Here is a 17,627-nt window from a genome sequence, read left to right as displayed (position 1 = left end):
TTGAGACTGAGTTTGTAATTCATTCTTATGTTCCCTGCCTCTCATGCCCCTGATAGGCAGGCATACAGGGTATGTTCTCTCTCAGTGTGTGTGTGTGTCTATGTGTGTGTGTAAGCTTTCAGACACTTACTGTGTGATATCTTGGGCAAGTTATTTAATTTTTTTAGAGCTTTGGTTTCCTCATAATTAAAGGGAGATAATAATAGTAATAACCCCCCTCCAGGGTTGTTTTTGAGGAGCAAATAAGATAAGCTATTCAAAGGGTTTTGCAAACCTTAAAGTTCTACATAAATAATAACTATTATTGGCCTGAAAGTGTGTGACCTTGGATAAGTCATTTCCCCACCACCCAAGTTAAGAAGCAGTTTGGCATAATGGATAGGCCACTGGACTTGGAATCAGGAGGACTTGGGTTCAAATCTTGCCTTACTACCTACCAGCCATGTGACCCTGGGCAAATCACTTAGCCTCTTTATTCCTCAGTTTCCTCATCTGTAAAATGAAGGCAATTGGATCAGATGACCTCTGATATTTGGCCACCAGAAAAGCAATATGATATAACAGAAAGAGCACTAGGAAAGAGGAAACCCTTCTAATGTTTTAATGTGTGACGTTAGTCAAGTAATTTTCCATCTCTTGGTCTGGATTTTCTTATCTATAAAATGGGAGATGGGGGGGGAGGAAAGAGGGAGGGAGGGGGAGAGAGATAGAGAGAGAGAGAGAAGAGAGAGAGAGAGAGAGAGAGAGAGAGAGAGAGAGAGAGAGAGAGAGAGAGAGAGAGAGAGAGAGAGAGAGAGAGATACTACATCACTCTAAGGTTTGTTCCTGCTCTAACTAGCATGCTTCTTGTATTCTCGAACTGACTAATATGCATTCATCCAGCTGAATTCAAGGAATCAACCATTATTCTGTGACCTCTGAGACTGTGTTTTGTATTCTAGGATTAAAATAGATGATCTCTAAGATCCCTTCCAGAATTCTATGGTCTATGATTCTAAGACTCTTCCAACTTTGACTTCTATTTTCTATGATTCCAGGGCCCTTTCAAGTTCCGACATTCAATGTTCTGCATTCTAAAATTCTGATTTTGACACAAAACCTTTGGAAAGTCACCCTCTTTCATGACTCAGGATTCTCATCTGTAAAACAGAGACGTGAATTCTGCAATTATATTTCCCAGTAAAGAATAGAAGAGATGATGTTGGTAAAAAACCAAAGAACTTTTTTGGAGAAAGAGTGTGGTCATAGGAAACTATTGTGGAGAGAGAAAAGAATACAAGAGTTTATAGTGGCAAGACAAGAAGGTTCATAGAAGGCTATGGTCAAGGGTTTGGGGGCAAGAAAAGCTATGTGTGGTTGAGAGATGATAGCTATCCTGGATTCCAACCTCAGATAAAGGCAGAAATCAGTTGAAAAAAAAACTAGGGGTATTTATCACTAAAAGAAGATTTAATGGATGTATCATTATTGTCTTTAAGTATCTTGAGGTCTGCCATCTGGAAAAAGGAGTAGACTTATTCTGCTTGGCCCAGAGGAAAGAACTACATAGAAACAATGGCTAATAGCTGCAAAAACAGATTTTGACTACATATAAGGAAAAATGTCTTGATAACAAGAGCTATCCAAAAGTGGAATGTGCTGTCTCAGGGGGGACTGAATTCCCCATCACTAGAGGGCCTGATGAGGAGGACAAGAAGAGATTAGACCCCATGACCTCTAAAGTTCCTTCCATTTCTTATATTCTTAATATAATTCTTGTCTTGAGGATTCACTTCTTACACAAATGGCTTGGGTACCTTTTGGGGGAACATATCACTTCTCTAGTTCATTGCTTTTCCAGATAATTGGAGAACTTCAGTATCAACATTTCCCCCATCTACAGCCTCAGGAGAATAGTCACCAGCTTCTCTTCCAAGTAAACAAGCTCACAAAGCTGAAAGAATAAACATGTTTAGTCAGGGAAAACAAATAGAATCACATCAAAACTCGTAAACGATTACCATACCAGTCACTGAGCAGCTCTTGCCCACAGTAGCCAAGATAGTTTCGGTCACATCCAAACTACAATGAGAAGGACTCAGAGTGCCCATGGTTCTCTTTAAGGTGATCAGGGCAGTTCTTCTGGCTATATCACAACTCACCACATTTCAGCCTGCAGCTCTGCCCAGCATCCATCAATGTGACTCTGCTTTCTCCTGCTCACTTAGCCTAGAGGGGGAGGTTCATCTCAACTTCTACCACCACCACCACAATCTCCGATGTCCTTTTCTAGCTTTATGATATACAACTCCTCAAAAACTCTTTGGTTCAGCCAAATTGGCCAACTTGCTGCTCCTCGAACATGAGACTCCATACTTCCCACTTCCATACTTTACAAAGGCTAAGCCTATATCTAGAAGGTAATCCCTGCTTACTTCTGCCTCTTGGAAAGTTTCCATCCAAATCCAGTTCAAATGCTACCTTCTACAGGAGGCCTTCCCTGATCTCACCAACTGCTAGTATCTTCTCCCCAAATTACCTAGTATCTATTTCATAAATGTCTGGTATGAACTAATATGTATCTCCCTTTATAGAATATAAGATCCTTGAAGGCAGGGGTAGTTTCATTTTTGTTTTTGTATTCCTAGTGCATGACACATAGCAGGTACTTAAGAAATGCTTGTTGATTGAATGAATAATTGATTAAGGTAGACATATTCCCTGGCAACTTATTGAAAAGCCAGAGAGAACCTCCTCTAATTGGTTGTCAGTGAATCGAGATACAAAGATAACTCACAACTAAGAGTTAGGGGATAAACTTCTGTTGGAAGAACTGCCCTGGGGCAGTTGGGTGGTGCAGTAGATAGAACACCAGCTCTAGAGTCAAGAGGACCTGAGTTCATGTGGTCTCAGACACTTGATACTAGCTATGTGATCATTGCCCTTCTCAAATAATCTATAAAACAATCTGTGAAATGGCTTGGACTTCTTTTTGTATGAATTTTCTCTCCTTTAGATTTCCAGACCTGAGTACAACAAGGGAAAGAGATTTTATCCTCTTCTCTCTGCCCTCTGTTCCTGACTCAAGAGCAGAAAAGAGCCATTTTCAGGAGAAGCACATGGTGAACAGTATTTGCTTATCTAGGTGACCTGAGGTTCCTGGACCTTCAATTCCTGGTGGCTTTCTTTTTTTTCTGTTTCTTTTCCAAGGCCAGATCAGAGGTTAGAATTCTTGAGATTTGACTTTCCATGACCAAGATATGATAACAGCTGATACATTGATGGAGTTGTTGCATAGACATGTAGCAATGGTAGAAATGTGCTTGCACAAGTCTGAGATGAGATATCCTCAGATTAGATTTTACCAGATTCAGGGATTATTTCATGGGTAATCCTTAATTTGAGAGGTCTTGAGTTTGAGTGTTCAATCACCATCCTTTCAGAGGGAAGATATTTCCTGATGTGACATACCTCTTGGAGAATTTAAAAAGAAGATAATGTACACAATCCCTGCACATTCTCCTATCTGGAGAGTGCAGTGAATTGCTCAGACAGTGCTTTTTTTTTAAATGGTTGATGTCTTTTGATTCATGGGTAAGTTGGATTTAAGTGAGGCAGAGTTGCATGAAATTGTCAGCCTCACTCTCTCCTCCAGAGTCATCACAGTCCAGTGGCAGGACAGAATGAAAACAATTCATGATGGCTCAAGATGCAGTGGATGACCTTGGCATCTTCGCTGCCTAACCAAGTTCTAAGCTGTCCACAGCACCTGCTTCAGCTGCCTTCATGGCAGTTGGAACAGATTGTTCTCATCCGCCCATTCCTGAGGTGAAGAGGAATTCTTATTTAGTAACTTCAACATGTATGTGTCATCTGGAGGAAAAGTCTAATGGCTTATTTGAGTGCTTTGTGTTTCTATATTTATTCATGGATCCTGTGACTAGTTTGTGTCTTATGCAATTTCTATTGTACATAAAAGAAAAGCTATCCCATGCCTGATATTCCTATTGTACAATGAGTGGGAACTCCGTTTGGGAAAACCTATATACAAGCTACACCTAAGCTTTATTTTGGAGACTTCTCAGGAATAAAACTCTGAGGATGGGGTAACAAGCCATAGAGAAACTGATCCTTTAGGGGTTAGGCTCCCAGCCTATGCAAACCCAGAGACTTTGGTGGAACCTAGACCATGAGTCATATAGGCTTCCTTAATCCTTTTCGAATGTTCAAATTTCTGAAGCCTCTTGATCTTTCTTTAAGACAATTAAAGTGATTGGAATTGAGGGAGTAGAGAAATGGAGAAGAGGAAAGCAGAGACTGACTTATCTAAAGTGAGGCAGTCTTCTACTATCATTGCTTTATTGTCTAAACTTTTTTTGTATTTTTAACTTTTCTTTAAGTATTGATTTGTTACATTGCTTGATGCATATTAATTTAATATTGATATCATTTCATTATCTATGAAACCTTTAAGAATTGTAGTTTCCTTCTTAATCTCTCATATTTCCTACTTTGAATTCATCTTTGCCTTTAAATCTCCTGATTTTATAGGATCTGCTTAAACATAATAGATTTCATCTCAATTTCTCATTCTAAGTATGTAGGTGTCTTTCTGTTTCAGGTGTATTTCCTAAAGGCAGAATATTACTAGGTAACGTGGGCAATTGCTCAACAACACTATTGTTGGCCTGTTGGCTGCTGGAAATTGAAATTATGGAAGAAGGGTTACCATTTCATAGCTATTGAAGGCCAGAACCATGGGAGGAGATGGCTAGCTAGGTAGTGATGAAGGCTGGAGGTAACAAGGTTAATGCAGGTTCTAGGACTCTAAGAGGTCAGGACACCATAGGTCCATCAGCATCAACATCCACAAATGCACTGAAATTCCTTTAAAAAGTGTGTTTCATAATGGTTTAAAAACATTGCCTACAACTCCAAACCAGAACATCTTCACCTCTGTTACACGAGTCATAAGAAGTTGACAGTCAGTAAGCAACATCCATATCCACAAGCCTGATACTCATATGGTACAGGAGCTCTTTAAGGTTTTTGTAGCCATAACACCAAAGGCGGGCTAGTAATGGATAATAATAAGCTCTCCAGGAAAATAACAATCTATGTTTAACACACTTTTAATTTTCATCTGCATCATTAACATCATTTGTACCCTTGACCCTAGTACAAATCACTGCCTCCACTGCTTCAGCACACATTTAAGTTACCATTGGTAGAACTGTCATTTCCACCACTCCTGTCCTTGAAAGGGAAAAAATAGTAATTTTTAGAAGTATACAACTTAACATAAAAACTCAAGGAATAAAATTTCTTCAGAAATGCAAATTGAATCATTGATGAGCCAGGCTGAAGAACTATCAAAGGAAAAATTAAATACATATACACACACACACATACATGCATACATACATACATACATACACACATATGTATGCATACATACATACATACATTCATACATACATACACACATATAAAATTAAGTGCTGGGATACAAAAACAAAAGTCCTGACAGGAAAGACTATCTGTACACATACTACAACTTAGGTTGAATACTGAAGGAAATCAGAGATTACAAAAGGTAGAGGTAAAAAGGGAGTAAATTCCAGGCATTAGGGATAGCCAATGCTAAGGCACAAAGATATGAGATAGGCAAGTAAGCCAATATTGGTTGATCGTTAAAGGCATGAGGAGAGTACTATGTAAAAAAGACTGGAAAAGCAGGGAAGGGCAAGATTGTGAAAAAGTTTAGATTCCAGAATAGTTTATATTTTATCCTAGAGGAGATAGGGAGCCAGGACAGTCAAAGGAATGATGTAGTCAGATTTGCACTTCAGTGAAATCATTTTGGCAGCTTTATGGATGGTGGATTGGAGTGGGAAGAGAGACTTAAGTAAAAAAAAAGAGATCAAGTAAAAGGCAATAGTCTAGGCAAGAGGAGATAATGACCTGGATTAGCACTGTGGTTGTGTGAGTGGAGAGAAGGTGAAGGATGTGAGAGATGCTATGAAGACAGAATAGACAGATTTGGCAACAAAATAAATATGTGGGGTGAGAGCCAAGGAAATGAAGATGACACCAAGGTTGAAAATCTCATAAATAGAAGGGTATTGATGTCTTCAACAGCAATACTGAAATTTTAAGAGGGATGGGTTTAGGAGAAAAAATGAGTTCTGTGGTAGACAGAAGAAATTTAACTTTGCTACAGGACATCCAGTTTGAAACATCCAATAGGCAGAAGATGGTACAGAACTGGAATTCAGAAGAAAGACTAGGGCTGTATATGTAGATCAGGGAACATTTTGGTAAGAGATTGATAATTTAACCTATGGAAACAGATGAAGTTACCAAGTAAAAAAGCATAGAGAAAAAAATTTTTAAAAGCATAGAAAAAAGGAGAAGAGGGCCAATGACAGAGCCTTGGGGGGTATACCCACAGTTAGTGGGAGTGGCATGAATGATGATCCATGAAAGGACACTGAGAAGGTGGTGTCAGACAAGTAGGAGGAGAACCAGGAGAGACCAGTGTCATGAAAACCCAGAAACAAGAGAGAATATTTAGAAAGAAAGGGTGGACAGCCATGTCAATGCTGCAGAGAGATTCAAGTACCGCAGAAACACAATCAGGATAACATAAGATTAAGCAGCTTCTACATTAAGGGATCAAAAGAGTTGGAATGTGATATTCCAAAGGTCAAAGGAGCTAGGATTAAAACCAAGAATCATCTACACAGCAAAACTGAGTGTAATCAATGAGGAGAAGAAATTTACATTTGGTGATGTAGAGGAATTTAATGCATTCTTGAGAAGCCAGAGCTAAACAGAAAATTTGACTTTCAAATATAAGACTCAAGAGAAGCATGAAAAGATAAACAGGAAAGAGAAATCATAAGGGACTTATTAAAGTTGAACTGTTTACATTCCTACACAGAAAAATGATATTTGTAATTCATGAGACCTTTCTTAGTATTAAGGTAGTTGGCGGGAATATACATAGACAGAGGGCTACAGGGTGAACTGAATATGAAGGGATGATATCTAAAAAAAAAAAATCTAAAAAAATAATAAAATAAAAATAAAATAGAGGAATGTACTGGGAGAAGGAGAAAAGGAGAGGCAAAATGGGATAAATTGTCTCGCATAAAAAGAAATAAGAAAAAACTTTTACAGTGGAGGGGAAGTGGGGAGGTGAAAGGGAAGGAGTGAACTTTACTCTCATCATATTTGACTTGAGGAAGGAATAACACACACAATCAATTGGATATGGAAATCTATCTTACCCTACAGGAAAATAGGGGAGATGGGGATGGGGGTGGTGGTGGATGATAGAAGGGAGGGCAGATTGGGGGAGGGGGTAATCAGACGCAAATATTTTTGAGGAGGGACCGGTCAGAGGAGAGAATAGAATAAACAGTGGGCAGGATAAGATAGAGGGGAAAATGGTTAGTCTTTCACAATATGACCATTAAGGAAGTGTTTTGCAGGACTACACATGTGTAACTTATATCAAATTGCTTGCCCTCTCAATAAGGGTGATTGGGGAGGGAGGAAGGGAGAGAATTTGGAACTCAAAGTTTTAAAAAATGAATGTTAAAAATTGTTTTTACATGCAACTTGGAAATAAGATACATAGGCAATGGAGTATAGAAATCTATCCTGCCCTACAGGAAAACAGAAGGGGAAGAGGATAAGGGGCAGGGGGGTGATAGAAGGGAAGGAAGATTGGGGGAAGGCATATTCAGAATGCACGCCATCACAGGGTAGGGGTAGGGGAGAGATGTTAAGAAAATTTGGAACTTAAAATCTTATGGAAGTGAATGTTGAAAACTAAAATAAACAAATACATTGGAAAAAAAAAAGTGCTACAGAGAGGTCAAGAAGGGGCAAGATAAAGAAGAGGCCGTTAGATTTTTCAATTAAGAAAAGAAAAAAGAAGCCTAGAAACTGCATTCAAAGACCTAACTTCAATAAACATTCCAGAAGTAAGAAAAAAAGCCAATGGGTAAAATTCTGTGAATAGAATAATGCACAGGATCCTAAAATAAAAGAATTGCTCATCCAAACAGAACTGAATATATGAAAAACGTGCTTTAATAGCATTGTACAGTAACAAAATATACTCTCAAGGAAATCCAAGTATCAGAGGAGGGAAGCATATAATGATAATAATAGTAATAGGTAGCATTTATATATATATACCACTTTAAGGATTGCAAAGGTCTTTACATATGTTGTCTCATTTTATCCTCATGGCAACCCATGAGTTAAGTGCTATTATTACCCCCCTTTTGCAGATGAGGAAACTGCAATCAAAGACCGAGTCCCTTTGGCACTTTCAGCTTTGAGGGAGAAAAGTGTTCCATGGCCCCAACCTCCCACTTCCCCTCTGGGCAGGAATGAAAGTTTCCGTTGGAGAGGGGTGGGAGGAAAAGAGGCTAGAGACTATCATATCTCCCTTTGAGCTACACAGTAACAGCCCTTGCAACAGTTAGGCTGAGAGGGATTAAGTTATATGGTTGGAGTCACACAACTAGGCAAGCACCTGAAGTAGGATTTAAAGTCAGTTCTTCCCAACTCCTAGTCTAGCTATTTATCCACTCTGCCTACCATCGAGAGAAAGTGTGGTTGATGATCAGTTGAAGGAGAAACAGAAGTAATCACAGAATCATAGAATTTCATATTTGTAAGGGACCTCAAAAGCCATCATGTTCATACTAGGTCAGGCTCTCATCACCTCTTGCCTGAATAATTGCAGGATTACAAATTGATCTCCCTGTATCTGCTCTCTTCCCCTCTCTTATCCACATCCTCTACAAAACTGCCAAAATAATCTTAAAGCATCAGTCTTACCACATTACTCCTCTGCTTGAAAATCTTCAGCAGTTCCTCTACTGAAGTAGTATTGCCTCTAGGATAAAATACAGATTCCTCAAATTGACATTTAAAGCCATTCTTTGTCTTGGCTCCAACCTACTTTTCCAGATTTATTTCATATTATACCCTTCTACCTACACTATGTTTTGGTTCAATTGACCTATGTAAAAAATGGTTTCTCTTGTAATCTGTGTCTTGGAGACTCAGAGCTCCCTCTGAGCTCCCAGCCCCTCTTCTGCTCCTGAAAAGTTCCTTACAAGGCATTACTGATAATAAGTTTATCCTGGTCAAACTCCAAACCGGGCCTGAATTGATTTAATCTGGTCAGGTTTGGGTAGAGACAGATTCCAAGACTGGAGGTGGTATTTCCTTTGTCCAGGATGGCCAGTGATATCAGCCCCTGTTGACCAAGATTAAGTGACCTAAGTCACATACTCAAGACCTCATTTTAATATAGCGCACCTCCCAGCATGTTGACCATTCAGGGTTGATTAGCATCTCTTGGGAACACCTACTCTTCAAAGGGCATATAACCCTGTACCCCCAAATCCCAAATCAAGCCAGTTCTGAACGTGCCCCCTAAGAGGGACCCAGTTTTGGACTGAACTTGAGAGAAATTAAACTATAGCACAAGCACCCTAATTTTGTTTGTCTCTTTCTTAGAACAGACTCTGTAATTTATTGGAGTTCAATAACTACTTGCTGTTCCCTGATTCAGTGCTTTCCCACAGCCTCCTCTGTCTGCCTGAAACGCATTTTCTTCTAACCTCTTCTGTTAGAAACCATAGCTCCCTTCACAGATCAATTCATGGGACACATGAGTACTACCTTTCCTGATCCCCCTCAAATTTTCTTCATTTACTTTTCCTTCCAGTAGAATATAAGCTCCTTGCGGCCAGGGAATTTTTCTGGGTTTTTTTCCCTTTTTTTTGGTATTCCTAGCAACTAACACAATTTCTTGCACATAATAAGCGCTTTAACAGCTGTTTCACTAAATTGAATTGAACCTTTACATGAATAAGAATTCCCTCTATAATGAAGCAGCACAAGGTAGTAGAGAAGACCCCAGTTTTGTTGTCCTGTTATCTGGGTTCAAGTCACAGATCTGCCTCTTTCTACATTTTAAACTTTGGGCAAATCACTCTCAGCCTCAGTTTCCTCATTCATAAAATGAAGGGGGCTGAATTAGAAAAGCTTGAAAGTCACTTCTAGGGGAGGCCAGGTGGTCTAGTGGATAGAGCACTGGCCCTGAAGTCAGGAGCACCTGAGTTCAAATTTGGCCTCAGGCCAAACACTTGACACTTACTAGCTGTATGACCCTGGGCAAGTCACTTAACCCCAATTGCCTAAAAATTAAAAAAAAAAGGAAAGTCCCTTCTATTTCTCGATCATGACTCTTTTGACATACCTAACAAGTAGTCAGTGGCTTTTCTTAGAACAACTCTAGTGAAAGGGAACTCAGTATTTTCCAAAGCAGCTCATTCTACTTTTCAGTGTCTCTAATCATTAGAAAGTTTTTCTTTACATAAATTTATCTCTTTGCAACTTCTAGCCATTATTTCTTATTCTCTCCTCTGGGAAAGTAAAACAAGTTTAACCCCTCTTCTATGTGACATCCCTTTGATGACAGTCCAAAAAGACCTGAGTCTATGGACTTCTCTGAGATATATTAAATTCATTTGAAACAGAATAACTGCTCTGAAAACTGGGATTTCCGTGCTCTACCCACTCCACTCCCAAATCTAACAGTCTCATCCTGCCACTTTCAAATCTCATGCTTGTATTCTCTATTTAGTTCATCTGAGGCTTCCTATATTAGCCAACATCTAGTGTCTTTCTACCTAGACAGCAGTCCATTCAATCAGTTGACCAGCATTTATTAAAAACATTTGCTATTTGCCAGGCAGGAGAAATAAAAAACGTGGGATAGGGATAATGTGCATATCATTCTCATTGTACTGTGAACTACTGGAGTTATTCCAAAGATGCTTTCAGAAATGCACTTACATCACAATAATTTATTTAATTATGAAAATCAGTCATTTTGTCCACTTGCAAAATAATCCATAGAACATTAAATATAAAATTTAATGTCCTTGGACCATTTCTATCTAGACTTTTGGGGGGGGATGAGAACAAGAAGACGATGATAATGATAATGATGATGATGATGATGATGATGAGGAGGAGGAGGAGGAGGAGGAGGAGGAGGATGATAGTGGTGGTGGTAGTGGAGGTGGTGGTGGTGGTGGTGGTGATGATGATGATGATGATGGTAGTAATAGTGATAATAGTGATGATGATGATGATGATGATAATTCCTTGGATCTCAGGTCTGCCTGAGCTTCATAGATCATTTTATAACACTGGACAAGTTACTTCCCCATTTGGGCAACATATTCTTCATTTGTAAGATAAGGAATTTGAACTAGATGATCTCTAGGATCCCAGCCAATTTTAGAATTTTATGTTCTATAACTTTCCCAGCGTATTGGAACACCAGCACTTCTAACACTTAGGTTGTTTTATATGGTAAAGCCTGTCCCAAAACCCATTGGAATGGGACTCTCTCCTCATTGGTGGAAATGAAGGCCCAGCCATATGTGAGGGGAGAGTGGAGTTGGTGAGAGGCAAGAGAGAGCTCCAGCATTAGTCAGTCCCCCTTTTGGGACTCTTCAGGGTCAGTCCCCTTTGGGGACTCATCAAGCTTTGAATCCACAACTCAAAGACCGAGTCCCTTTGGCACTTTCAGCTTTGAGGGAGAAAAGTGTTCCATGGCCCCAACCCCCTGCTTCCCCTCTGGGCAGGAATGAAAGTTTCCATAGGAGAGGGGTGGGAGGAAAAGAGGCTAGAGGAGACTATCATATCTCCCTTTGAGCTACACAGTAACAGCCCTTGCAACAGTTAGGTGCCTACACACGTGGAGTCCACTCCTCTATACACATGGAGTTCACACATCTGTTACAATAGAACATTGGTCCCTTTGTTTCTTGGCTTGATTAAAGTGAAACGTCAACAGAATTTTGCATTAAAGAAGCAATGACTGAGCTCCCCCTCCTGGAATCATGGTGCTACTGTAACTTTCATAGAAACCCTAGAAATCTAATATAGAAATGTTTTGCATGATTTCACACATATAATCAATATAAAATTGTTTGTCTTCTCCCCCTCCTGGAATCATGGTGCTATTGTAACTTCCATAGAAACACTAGCAATCTAATATAGAAATGTTTTGCATGACTTCACATGTCTAATCAATCGATATCAAATTGCTTGTCTTCTGAAGCAGGGAAAGGTGAAAGGAATGGAGGGAATTTGGAATCAAAATTTTTTTAAATGGTTGTTGGAAAAATTTTACATGTAATTGGGAAATAGAAGGGTGAAAGGGCAGGGCAGAAGGACCTGGAGTGAAGATAAATGGAATAATGGGATAAAGCTGACCTTAAAATCAAAAAGATATAAATTCAAATACTGCCTCAGACACTAGCTGCAAAATCCTGGATACATTATTTGACCTCTCTTAGGGTCAGTTTTCATATCAGTAAAAATGAAGGGGTCGGACCAGATGGCCACTAAGTTCCCTTACAATTCTGAATGTCTGATGAGAACATGTGTGCAAACTGTAGAGAAAAAAATTCTTATTCTATATCAAAGAAATGGATTGTTAGAAACTATCATAATTTACATCTACTTTTATACTTTAGTCTAATTCAGAGCTAACATTGTAAGTGGATGCTTTGCACTCTATGTAGTAGCAAAGAACTAGAAACAAATAGATGCCCATTGATTGGGAATTGGCTAAATAAGTTGTAGTACATGAATGTTATGAAATATTACTGTTCTATGTGAAACAATGACTATGAAGAGTAGAGAGAAACAGGGAAAGATTTACATGAATTGATGCAGAGTCAGAAATACATGATCAGTACAGCAATGTAAATAAGAAAGAAAGAAAGAAAGAAAGAAAGAAAGAAAGAAAGAAAGAAAGAAAGAAAGAAAGAAAGAAAGAAAGAAAGAAAGAAAGAAAGAAAGAAAGGAAAGAAAGAAGAAAGGAAAGGAAAGGAAAGGAAAGGAAAGGAAAGGAAAGGAAAGGAAAGGAAAGGAAAGGAAAGGAAAGGAAAGGAAAGGAAAGGAAAGGAAAGGAAAGGAAAGGAAAGGAAAGGGAAAGGAAAGGAAAGGAAAGGAAAGGAAAGAAAAAGGAAGGAAAGGAAAGGAAAGGAAAGGGAAAGGAAGGAAAGGGAAGGGAAGGGAAGGGAAGGAAGAAGGAAGGGAAGGGAAGGGAAGGGAAGGAAGGGAAGGGAAGGGAAGGGAAGGGAAGGGAAGGGAAGGGAAGGGAAAGGGAAGGGAAGGGAAGGGAAGGAAAGGAAAGGAAAGGAAAGGAAAGGAAAGGAAAGGAAGGAAAGGAAAGGAAAGGAAAGGAAAGGAAAGGAAAGGAAAGGAAAGGAAAGGAAAGGAAAGGAAAGGAAAGGAAAGGAAAGGAAAGGAAAGGAAGGAGGAAGGGAAAGGAAGGAGGAAGGGAAAGAGAAAGAAAGTGAAGGAGGGAGAAAGAAAAGAAGGAAGGCAGGGAAGGGAAGGAAGCAAAGGAAGGAAAAGAGGGAGGGAGTGAGGAATGAGGGAGGAAAGAGCATGTATCAAGAGCTTACAATGTGCTGAAACAATGCGAATACAAAAATATCAAAAGGAAATGCTGCAAAATTACAAAGAATAAGCAGGGCTCAAAAAAAAAGAGGTAAAAGAAGACAGTCTTGTAAATAAACATTTATTAAGCACCATTGTGCTAAGTACTAAGGATACAAATAGATGCAAAGGATAATCTTTGTCCTCAACGAGCTCACAATCTAATGGAAGAAATGATGAACAAATATATACAGACAAGCTATACACAGGACAAATAAGAAATACTTAAAAGAGGGAAGGTACTAGAATTAAGGTTGGGAAAGGATTCTTTTAGAAGATGGAACTTAAAAGAATCCAGGGAAACCAGTCAGTAGAGATGGAGTACAGAAAGAATTCCAACTTTCAAGGACAGTCAGAGAAAATGCCTGGGAAACAGTAAGGAGATCTGTGTTACTGGATTGAAGAGTAAGTGACTAGGAGCAAGGTATAAGAAGCCAGGAAAGGTAGGAGGCGGTCAGTTTATGAAGGACTTTGAATGCCAAACAAAGAATTTTCTACTTGCTCCTAGAGCCAATAGGGAGCCATTGGAGTTTACTGAATAGGAGGGGGTGACATGGTTGGAACTGCACATTAGGAAAATCACTTTAGTGGCTGAATAGAGGACGAATTGGATTGAAGGGAGACTCAAGGCCAGTCAATCCACTAACAGGCTATTGTAGTAAAACAGCTTTGAGGGGACCACTGGACCACAGTAATGGCAATGTCAGAGGAGTGAAGGAGTTGTATTTGAAAGATGTTGCAAAAAAAAAGAATTAACAAGCCTTGGCAATAGATTTGGATACAGGGGGATATGGATAATGAGGAGTCCAGGATGACTCCTAGGTTATGAGCCTGAGGGCCTGGGAGGATGATGGTGCACTCAACTGTAACAGGGAAGTTAGGAAGAGAAAAGGGTTTAGAGAGAAAGGTAGTGAGTTCAGGTTTGGACATAATGAGTTTAAGATGTCTACTGGACATCCAGTTAGAGATATCTGAAAGGCAGTTGAAGATAACAGAATTGGACGTAAGAAGAGAGATTGGAACAGGAAAGGTAGATTTGAGAATCATTAGCATAATGGTGGTAATTAAATCTGTGGGCATTGATGAGATGACCAAGTGATCCACCAAGTAGTATAGAGGGAGAAGAGAAAAGGCCCCAGCACAGAACCTTGTGGGGCACCTATGATTAAAGAGTGTGATCTAGAAGAGGATCCAGTGGAGAGAGAAAGAATGGTCTGATAGGTAGCAGGAAAACCAGGAGACAGTGGTGTCCTGAAAACCTAGAGAGAAGAGAGTATCAAGGAGGACAGGATCACCATCCATGTCAAAAACTGCAGAGACGCTGAAGAGAATGAGAACTGAGAAAAAGCCATCGGATTTGGCAATTAAGAAATCATTCATAACTTCAGAGAAGAAGTTTCTGTGGAATAATAAGGTCAGAAACCAGCTTATAAGAGATTAAGAAGAGAGTGAGAGGAGAGGGAGTGGAGGCATCTATTGCAGATACCCTTTTCAAGAGTTTAGCTACAAAAGCCAAAAAGAGAAATAGGCCAATAATTATCAGGGACAGAAGTATCAATTGAAGGGCTTTTCTTTTTGGTGTCATTTTATTTTGTTTTGTTTTGTTTTGTTCTTTAGGATGGGGGAACATGGGCATGTTTATATGCAGTAGAAAATAAGCCAGTAGACAAGGAGAGGTTGAAAATAAGTAAAAAAGTGGTGCTGACAGAGGGGACAATCTGATATGGAGGAGATGGGTTGCTTGAGCAGGTAGAGGAGTTTACCATGGTAAGGAATAAGACCACTGCATCATGTGTGACAGGAGTGAAGGAGGAAATAATGACATTTCTACCCACTTCTTTGCAAAGGTGAGAGATCCATGGGTGTGGAACAGGGGTGGGAAACCTGCAGGTCTCCAGGCCATGTGTGGTCCTCTAGGTCCTCAAGTGCAGAACTTTGACTGAATCCAAACTTCACTGTTCTGTTTTCTCAGAACTTTGACTGAATCCAAACTTCACTGTTCTGTGAAGTTTGGATTCAGTCAAAGGGCAGCACTTGAGGACCTAGAGGGCCACACGTGGCCTCGAGGCCGCAGGTTCCCCACCCCTGTGGAATATTGCATATATTTTCAGACTTTTTCAGTATACTGATAGGTTTTGCTGAATTTTTTGTCTCCTTTTTTTCTTTCTCTAAAAGAGTATATATTATATGGAAGAGTTCTCTTAAAATGAAGAGGGGGAGAGATACTGGAACAAATTTTGGCCATGTAAAAACAAAAGATAGCAATAAAAATTATTTTTAAAAATAACTGAATGCTTTACCTTATATTAACAATCTATTCATTTTTATATTTTTATTCCAAAATATATTCTTTAAACAAATGAAATTTGTCTATGGTCCTTTTGTGGTACAAATTCAACAGACTCCACTGCATTATATTACATGTATTTAAATAAACCTAGAAATATTTATTCTTCAAACTATGCAACTCATTCAGTAACCAACTAACTGGACACTTTTTAATGTAGACAAAAGTTAGATTTGGTGCTGGAAGGGACCTTAAAGTCCAACTCTAGAGGCCCTTCTAACCCAACTCCCTCATTTTACAGAAAAAGCTGAGACCCCTCCAGAGACAGCAAGTGAATTTTCTGAGATCAAACAGCTAGTGAGTGAAAGTCAGACTCCAAATTGGGTATCCTGACTGTACATCCTATACAACATCACAGCTACTCAGAAGCTAATGAGGCAGCTTAGGCCTGGAGCACAAACACAGTGCAAACTCAGCGCCCAAAGCCCCCCATGTGGGGTCACCCAGATCACAGGACTCAGTCCCCTTCACAGGAAAGTGATGAAGGGTGGAAGGGAGGGTGGGGAGGGGGGGCATCTTAAAAGGACCACGATTACAGACTCAGCCATGAAAGAGCTCCTAGCTAGGCTAATAACACCAAGTTGCCCAGAGCAGATTACTGAAAGAATGAATAAACAAATGAACAAAAAAGGTAAAGAGTTATTATTATTGCTCTGCATTAGTACTCTCAAACTTATTTCCCATATGCCCTTGAGTGAATTATTTCCATGAACCTCTGTTTCTCATCTCTAAAGTTAGAGAGGTTGGACTAGATACCATCTAAAGCCTCCTCTAGCTCTAAATACATGATCCTATGCTAATTTTTTCTAAATGTTTCAGGAGTCAATCAACAAACATTTATTAAAATCTAATATGCACCACACATCAAACTAGGTGCCAGGGATACAAAGATGGAAGAGCAACAGTCCCTGCCCTTGAGGCGCTTACAGTCTAATCAGGGGAGACCACATATACATACATAGATATAGTAGATATTTGGGGGGGGTTGTTTAAATGTATACACATGGCTTGTGGGTGGCATGGACAGACATGATCTAAATGCCCTTGTCAGCAATAAGGAATTTCAGAAGAGGGGTGGGTTTGTGGGGAAAGACAAGGAGATGTTTTGAACATACTCATTTGAAATCCGTTGAAAATGTCCAGTAGGCAGTTGGTGATAAAAGGCAAGTGCAAGAGAGAAACTAGGGCTGCATATATATATATAGATCTGGGAGTTACCTACATAGAGATGATAATTAAACACATGAGAGTTAATGAAATCACAGAGAAGAAAGAAAGGGGCCCCCACAGTTTAGGATGATCTAGCAAAGGAGACAGAGGAGTGGTCAGGTAATTAAGAGAATGAAGAGAACAGTGTCACAAAAGCTCAGAGAGGAGAAAATATACAGGAGGAAAGGATAGTCTATACTGTCAAATGGTACAGAGTTCAAGAAAGATGAGAGTGAAAAAAAGTCATAAAACTTGGCAATTAGAGAGAGAGAGAGAGGAGAGAGAGAGAGAGAGAGAGAGAGAGAGAGAGAGAGAGAGAGAGAGAGAGAGAGAGAACGAGCGAGAGCGAGCAGTTCCAGTTAAATGATAAAGTTGGAGGCCACATTCATGGGATTGGGAAATGAAAGGAGACAAAATAAGGCAATTAGTGGAAGCAATTTTTAGGAGTTTGGCTGAGAAAGAGAAGAAAGATGTGAGATGATAGCTTGAGGAGATGGCAGGATTTAGTGAGGCTTTTTTTCTTTTA

At 39.5% G+C, this 17,627-nt stretch overlaps 1 protein-coding gene across 2 annotated transcripts in view; it reads left to right on the top strand.

The window, feature by feature from the left end:
* BDKRB1 (bradykinin receptor B1) overlaps positions 1 to 17,627 on the top strand; it is a 46,032-nt gene that overhangs the window by 26,642 nt on the left and 1,763 nt on the right. The gene's annotated exons all lie outside the window — the stretch shown is intronic.

The sequence above is a fragment of the Phascolarctos cinereus genome, unplaced genomic scaffold (assembly GCF_003287225.1).
Source record: "Phascolarctos cinereus isolate Bilbo 61053 unplaced genomic scaffold, phaCin_HiC Scaffold_2;HRSCAF=192, whole genome shotgun sequence".
NCBI lineage: Eukaryota > Metazoa > Chordata > Mammalia > Diprotodontia > Phascolarctidae > Phascolarctos > Phascolarctos cinereus.
This window is presented reverse-complemented; position numbering and strand designations above follow the sequence as displayed.